The 7652-nt window shown below is 38.5% G+C and overlaps 1 protein-coding gene across 1 annotated transcript in view; it reads left to right on the top strand.

Annotated features, from left to right (window-relative positions):
* LOC307020564 (GTPase IMAP family member 4-like) overlaps window positions 1-7652 on the top strand; it is a 186245-nt gene that overhangs the window by 137396 nt on the left and 41197 nt on the right. The gene's annotated exons all lie outside the window — the stretch shown is intronic.

The raw sequence follows: 7652 nt of genomic DNA, 5'->3' as shown, positions 1-7652 counted from the left end.
TGTTTCTGGCCTTCTTTATCTCCTTGTTGCAAAGTCTCTAAAACATTAACCCAAATACTGAAGTTCAGTTTAGAGGTACTTTTACTTAACTTTAGTATTTCCATGTTACCTCTTCAAGTTCGATTTCAGAAAATCACAAAATCTCCATTTAATCACTAAAGAAGAACATGATTAGACCAATTGCAGAGTAATTAATATGAGCAGAAAATAATGTTTATCTCCAATAGTGTGTCTGACCCTGAAGTGTAAAAGTTCCCTCACTTTAGATTTGAGAATGTATTGAAGGGTAGCCTCTTGAGATGTAACATCTCATTTTCGAGTAGGTCCTAAAACATAAATACACAAATTATAATAAATACATCTGGTTTAAAGATCTCCTATTTTTAGGCATATGGTTCTCAGATACATACAAATATATAAAAAACATGTCTATGATTTGTTTTCCTCCAATACCAAACAGAAAATTCTAGCCTCATCCCCTTTTATTTCAGCTGTTACTAAAGAGGTGATTCTGGTTTAAAAAAAGAAAAGAGAGGGGTGGGGGCCTTACAGTATGCTGAGCATCTGATCAGGAGAATTCTAGCAGCAGAAACTCAGCTAAATGCTGCCGTGATTAAACTCCATATTTCATTTTTATTTTTTCCGTTCATGGTATGCAAAACTTAATGTATAATAATTGTTAACAAAACATGTCTCTGTAAACACACCATTGATCAAAAAGGAGCAGGGAGAAGAAAATAATCTCATATGAACTGCTCCTTTCTAAATACAATTAAATAAAATTGAAATAGATGGTCTGTCCTTGATATTTTTTTTTCACAGTCAAACATAACAGTATCGTGGGAAACACAAAAAATACTTATTTCCCACTTGACAGTGAACGGAAAGGAACAAAACAAAAATAACAACATACAAGGAAAAGTGCATATCATGTTCCAAACCACATCAAGGATTATTTCTGAAACAGTATGGAGCTCAAACGCTTTTTCTCTCTCAGGTTTAACACAAGGTGAGTTCATTTTTATTTCCTGATTCTTTACACATACTCTCTCCAGTACAGGTTAGGGATGGGTATCGTTAAGGTTTCAACGGTACTACTACTTTTATCGATACCACTTATCGATCCGGTCTTTTACCGGTACTTTTATCGGTTCTTTTGGAGAAAAAAAAGGTGAACTAACTAAACAAATTGTGAACAAAACTAACATTGCTTTTCATTTAATTTAAATAAATAATATTTCACATCAAAAGAAACAACAATGTTTTAACAATTCGTATTAAATAATCTGATGACAGAATTGTAAACAGAATAGCTGAAACTTTAACAAAATAAATAACTCAGTTTTCCTCTAATCATTAACCCATGTTTGTATAATATCATTGAGTTAACTCTGTGTGTTGCTGCTAGCATTCATAACACCTGACGTGGAAACGTTACTCATGGATGGGGCTACAGAGCTTCTAGAAAGACAGTCGAAAACGGTGGATTTCTCCGTCTGAATGTGGAGCACTTTTGCTAAATGTTTAGACAAACTGCTTGTGTTAGCGCCCTTACATGCTAAACTCTTATGGTACTTTTGGTAGAGGCATCATCCACATCGAGACGGGTAAAGCCCCTGACACACCAACCCGATTTTGGGAGTCAGAGGCAGTCGCCCTACTCAGGTTGGTGTGTCCCACACCGTCGTCTCTTTACTGCACATTTTCACACCTCCAGCAGTCGATTCAAGTTGGCCAAAGAAAGTCGGCCAAAGAAATCACTCTGATTGGCTGTTCAGCCTCGCAAATCAGTGCATGAGAAGCGAAGCGGAAGTGGGACCAAAACAAATGATTAAGAAGGCACACACAGACAGCTAATCTTTTTCATTTTCATCTCACCCGGACGCCAGAGTTTCTTCTTTATGTTTACATGTTTTCGATCGACGAGAGAGAGTGAGAATGGAACCCAGACGCTATTTTTTGTTTGTTTATATCATGCAGTCTATTCTTCTTCTCTCGTGTATAGTATGTCATCCGGTTGTTGCGTCTTTTGAATGACGAATACACACTACCGCTACCTGCTGGTAAGGACAGTTATTGGCACTCGTCGACAGAAGTCTTTGCGGTGTGTTCGTAGGCGGGCGGCATAGCCGACGCAGGCGACATAGCGGACGTAAAAGTCGGGACGCCTTCGGTACACGTTCTTTGGTCTCAGGTTGGTGTGTAGCGGCCTTAAAGATTAACCACACCTCGGAGCGAGTTCTCTCCGCCATCTCCTCCGTGTGTGTGTGTGTGTGTTGCATGCAGAGCCGGCGCGACCCACTAAGCGACATAAGCGCCCCCCTAGCAAAACATCTCAGAACACAGTTTTTTATCTCAGTACACCATCGCCGTGATAAGTATTGTTTAATTAATTTTGTTAATATGAGATTGCCTACTCTCAAAGTCATGTATTATATTATTGAGTCAAAAATATAATACATCAGTCAGCCGAATTAGTGTTGATCCTGCAAAGAGACGTATTGTGTGAAAATAAATGTAAGATGTTGTTTAATTGCTGATATATTTATGATCCACGTCACGTTTTCAGTGTTGGCGGCAGTTCCTCATGTTTGCCTAGAAGTCTTCTCATCAGGGCTCTATATAATATATCAGCAATTAAACAACATCTTACATTTATTTTCACACAATACGTCTCTTTGCACTATCAACACTAATTCGGCTGACTTTTATATTTGATCCATTTGGTATATAGGCTGTATTTACACCATAAAGGTGCACAGCTGATAGAAAGGGACACCTAGTGGTTAAAGCATGTTATTGAATTTCATTATTAGATATTAATAGGATCCCTATAAAGTATATTCATTACTCGTTATTCTCTACTAATAGTTAATTAAAGACTGTATATAATGACTATTTTGCACATCCCTTTCAAGATTTCAAGATTTTCTAAGGTTTATTGACATATATTCACAAACGGTGTAGTTATGCAATGAGTGAAAAACTTTGTGTATACCTCCAGCAATGTTAACTATGTTGAAGCACTTATTTTAACTGATATTATACATAATATACTCTTATATAAGATGTATGTAGATAGTATAAGAAATGTGCAGAATATGACAGTTTAATGGTGGAGGTATACACACATATTGATAGATGTCTTGTGATGCACTGTTGAGGAACCTGTGACCCAAGTTTTTCATCTCCGGCCTTGTCAGGTATTGAACAATCAATAAATAAAGAACACAGAATTATTAAATATGAAACACAGAATTTGTGTGATTATACTAAATGATTTACAAATAAACACCACTGCATATTTACAACTGTTACACATGCTGATGTAACGCAAATGTTTCCAACTTGGGATCAATAAAGTATATCTTATCTTAAGATGATCGATGGCTACTGCCATATTTGCAAAATGTGCCTCTGAACCTTGACAAGTGCATGTTTCAGGCTTATCAATGAACAACAGGAGGGGTCACAGACATAAGACCAGCTGTTAAATAAAGCTCTTCTGACCTTAGCTGGCATGTGGGTATATTAATGCTGCCCATTATGGGCACAAGCAATTTTCACCCATTTATTAATCATATGTTTTAAATTTGAGTGTTTCCTATCCCCTAAACCTCCAGGGATGTACACAGTATACTGGCAACTTCTTATTATGGGAAATATGAAAACGTCTTTTAAAACTACAACTCCCAGTAGAGACGTGCCATAGATAGAGAACATGTTGCGAAACACACAATAGCCAGCATGTGTAGTTCTGGGGACTGAGTGGGGGAGGGGGGGACGGGGTGCGTTCAAATCCAGTTTTGGACAGTCTGCCGTGGTTCCATCCCATTTCAAAGTGCTGTTCGGCGCTCGGCGTAACCCTCGGAGCACACTCTCCAATCACAGAGCTTGAGGACTATCACGGGGTTTGCCAAGCGAAGCGGAGAGAATACTTACTTCCGGGTGTAATATTCTGTAAAGCAAATGAGCTGCTCCGACCCTCGGTCCTGACGGACTCCAACTTGTGTTTATTAATCAAACAAATAAATAAACACAAGGATAATTATGTGTTATTGTTGAGTAAATGGAGAATTGCACAGGGGAAAATAACGTATCTATTGTGGTGATTGACATTATTCACCCACGGATCTATGGGTTAGGGTATTGTTCTGCACGAACATTTTAGTGAGCCGGCAATCCTGTCTCCGCCGGTCTGTTTTTGAGATGCTAAATAAAAGTCTAGCTTGTACCTTTGATACCCCGCCTCCGACTCCCATCTCTCGGCACCACACTATGCCACAATTGCGGATTTTGTTAAACTAATACGTTTGCGCTGTGGACCAACATTGACGGGGAAGGGGGTAGCAATAAAGATAACACTATTTTACACAACATAACAGAAATAATATTGATAGCAGCGTCCCTAGCAACCACCTTGGTAACAATGAAAACGTTGTATAGACACAATTTCCTGAAGTAATCTTCGTAATAACTAGCAAACTAAAGATCATGTACATCCACTGCACACATAATCGGAAATAACAACTCATATTTCTCGCATCAAATGACATCAAAATGCATTTTAATGGCCAAACTAACTTTAAAACAGGCATTTTACACCGAGAATAAAACGAAGTTTGGCCATGTTTTTTTTTTCTGCAGGGAGAAATGTGAAGATCACGTGACATAGACGCCAGCCATTGGAATGAATGGTGAAAAAAACGTAGGGATCTTACAATTTCAGAGCCGTTTTTGTAGAAATACTACGTCCTACATTGTGAACCAACGTAGTTATTACACGTTTTTTTGTGAGACTGGGTTGAACATTCCCTCTCAAGTCAGAACTGAGGTCACAAAAATTAAGCAGTCTCAGAGCCCAATATGATCAGTCCACCAGGATCAAATCTAAAACTAAATATCGTTCCAGCGCAGGCTAACTGAGGCTAACCAATGAGCACCTGCATGCATGGCCGTATCTACCATTGAGGTCACCGAGGTCCGGACCTCGGTAATATCTTTCGAGCCGCGTATACAAAACTTGTGAAATAATTGCACTGAATGGGGTTCTTTGTAGTACTTCCATTTACTGACGATGGGGGCGCTGCATAACTGCGTAGCCTCGATTAAAGCAAACAGAAGAAGAAGACATGTATCAACAAACCACCGCATCCGAGCAGCCCGGACTTGTAGCAGCGAAGGAGTGATGAACTATCTAGAGATCTGAGTCCAGCGGGCTGCTTGTGTTTCTGTTCATCGGGACATCATATGACCAGCAGATCCTGTGTGAACGCTCTACGTTAGTCAGTGGACGTCCGACAAAATGCACACTAACTTATATTGCAGCTATACTTTGGTTTAAATTGCGTGAATAAACTAGCTAGAGAGCTAAAGTGAATTACATTCATCCAATGTCAGAAGGATTACCTTTGAACAAACGTTGTAATGTTTTTCTTTCATTTCAATTTGAGTAAAACATTGAAGATATAACATTGTATTGTTTTCTTTTTACACTGACTCAGATATAATGAAAAGACTACGTCAGTCGAAGCTCAGCTTTGATAAGGAAGAGACAGGACAGGCAGAGAGAAAGACAGAGAGAGAGAGAGACAGAAAGTGATGGAAGTCAGGGAGGAACTGCAGGTACAGTCACACAAAAATAATGTAGGCTTAATAACCCCATCTATCCATCTATCCATCCATCTATCCATCTATCCATCTATATATATATATATATATATATATATATATATATATATATATATATATATATATATATATATATATCTATAACTATATCTATATATATAATATCTATAACAATAGTCTTAATTTACAATTGGCATAATTGTAAAACAACATAGGCCTACATATATTGCAGTTATGATGTCATAATAACATACAATTGTATAAAACACAATTTGCTTACATCTTTGTTCTCTTTTGATAATCAAACAAAACAGATTTAAATGACAAAAAGAATGCAAACAAACAAGTGAAATTAACTAAATTGCTGAATTTCTTTTGATTCACTGGCAGGAGCAACAAGTGAGGAGGAGCAAAAAGTGAACAACGAGGGGGAGATTGAACAAAGAGAAAGAGTAGAGGACAGAGAGAGTAATGAACAGGAAGAAGACAGAGAGACTCAAGAAGATGGAAGACAGGCTGCAGGTTATGGAAAGGAGAGAGACGTGGAAAATGAATGTTCACAATGTGTTGTGATCATTTTAGCCTCTTCTGCATATCCTGATCATTAATAGTAACAATCAACTGATTCTTATGCATTGCACTTTCAAAAATAATTGATGCTGCAGCCCACTGACATGGTTTGAAATCAATATATTATCCAATGTGTGACCCCCCACAGGACTTAAAAAGCACCTAACTAGATCATGAAAATCCCAAAAATCTCGGGGGGTGTCCCCCGAACCCCCCTAACATATTTGGACCTCGGTATTTAGGAAATCCTGGATACGGCCCTGCCTGCATGTGTGTATGAGAATGGCCCTGACACCATTTCAGCCCAGATTTACAAACTCCTGGCAGGACAAGCTCCAGCTCAATTCTCGCACTGAATACAAAAAAAAAGTGATTGAGGGACTGCAATATAAGAGGGAAAGAAAGAGAAACTTTAAAACTGTTGAATTGTTATGATGTGTAAAGACTGATATTGTTCTATAATCGTCTGAAACTGTTAAGTCATGATGTGAAACGGTAAACAAAGAAAAAGGGAAACTCAAGCTGCTACACTATATTTTATTTATCTTAAATTAAGCACTTTTAAGATGCACACATTTTCAAAAGCTATTTTATTTATTTTCTCTATTTTATGTTTAAATGCAGCCCCAGAGGAACATTACACATACCCACAGTATGTACTGTATATCTGTATAGTTCAATGTTCATTGACAATAAATATTGTTGTTTATGAATTGTACTTTCTTTATTTGATTGGCAGTCAGTTGTTGATTACATGCAGACGTTGATAAAGTTACAAGCTACTTCAATATCACACTAATTCATGAAGCAACTTAGACATTTTGATGTTCCGGACCTTTGCATGGGGAGATTTCCTCTACCTGGACCTCGTTGAATTTTAGTTGAATACCCCTGTAATACATTAACCATGCTTTACCTGAACCTCATCATGACACTAGAGAGGACGGCAGGATTGTAATTTCCCGTGTTCAGTGAATACAACAGAGGCAAGGCACCAGACCAACCAGAGCAACACACTCACTCCCTAAGCGTCCAGGAGCGACGCTTGGTCAGGGTCCCGTGGCGTGCAGTTGTGACGGCGTGCCGAGGCTCCTTCCGCTTCATAAAGGGACGCAAAGAGCTTTCAACTGATTGCAATGTATTCCCATTGGCGGCGGTATTTGACGCTCATGGAAGCACCGCATCCATTTATGTCGGCAGCTCTTAAAGGCACACCCGGAAGTAAGTATTCCCCTTACTGTCGATTGATTTTACGGTGATATCTCCACTACTCATCAACTAAAAAACACCAGATTATCCTTGTTAATTACATGACATTGATAGGTTTAAATTGTGTACAATGCTTTTTGTGTTTTTCCCATTTGATTCTGAGAAACAACTTGTTTTCTCTGAAATGTGGAGCGCCAAAGAGACTACACTACCCACAATCCCCAGCTATTGTTGTGACGACG

This window comes from Notothenia rossii (assembly GCF_949606895.1).
Source record: "Notothenia rossii genome assembly, chromosome: 9".
Classification (NCBI taxonomy): domain Eukaryota; kingdom Metazoa; phylum Chordata; class Actinopteri; order Perciformes; family Nototheniidae; genus Notothenia; species Notothenia rossii.
The sequence above is the reverse complement of the archived record's forward strand: the minus strand, read 5'-3'. Positions and strand labels throughout refer to the sequence as shown.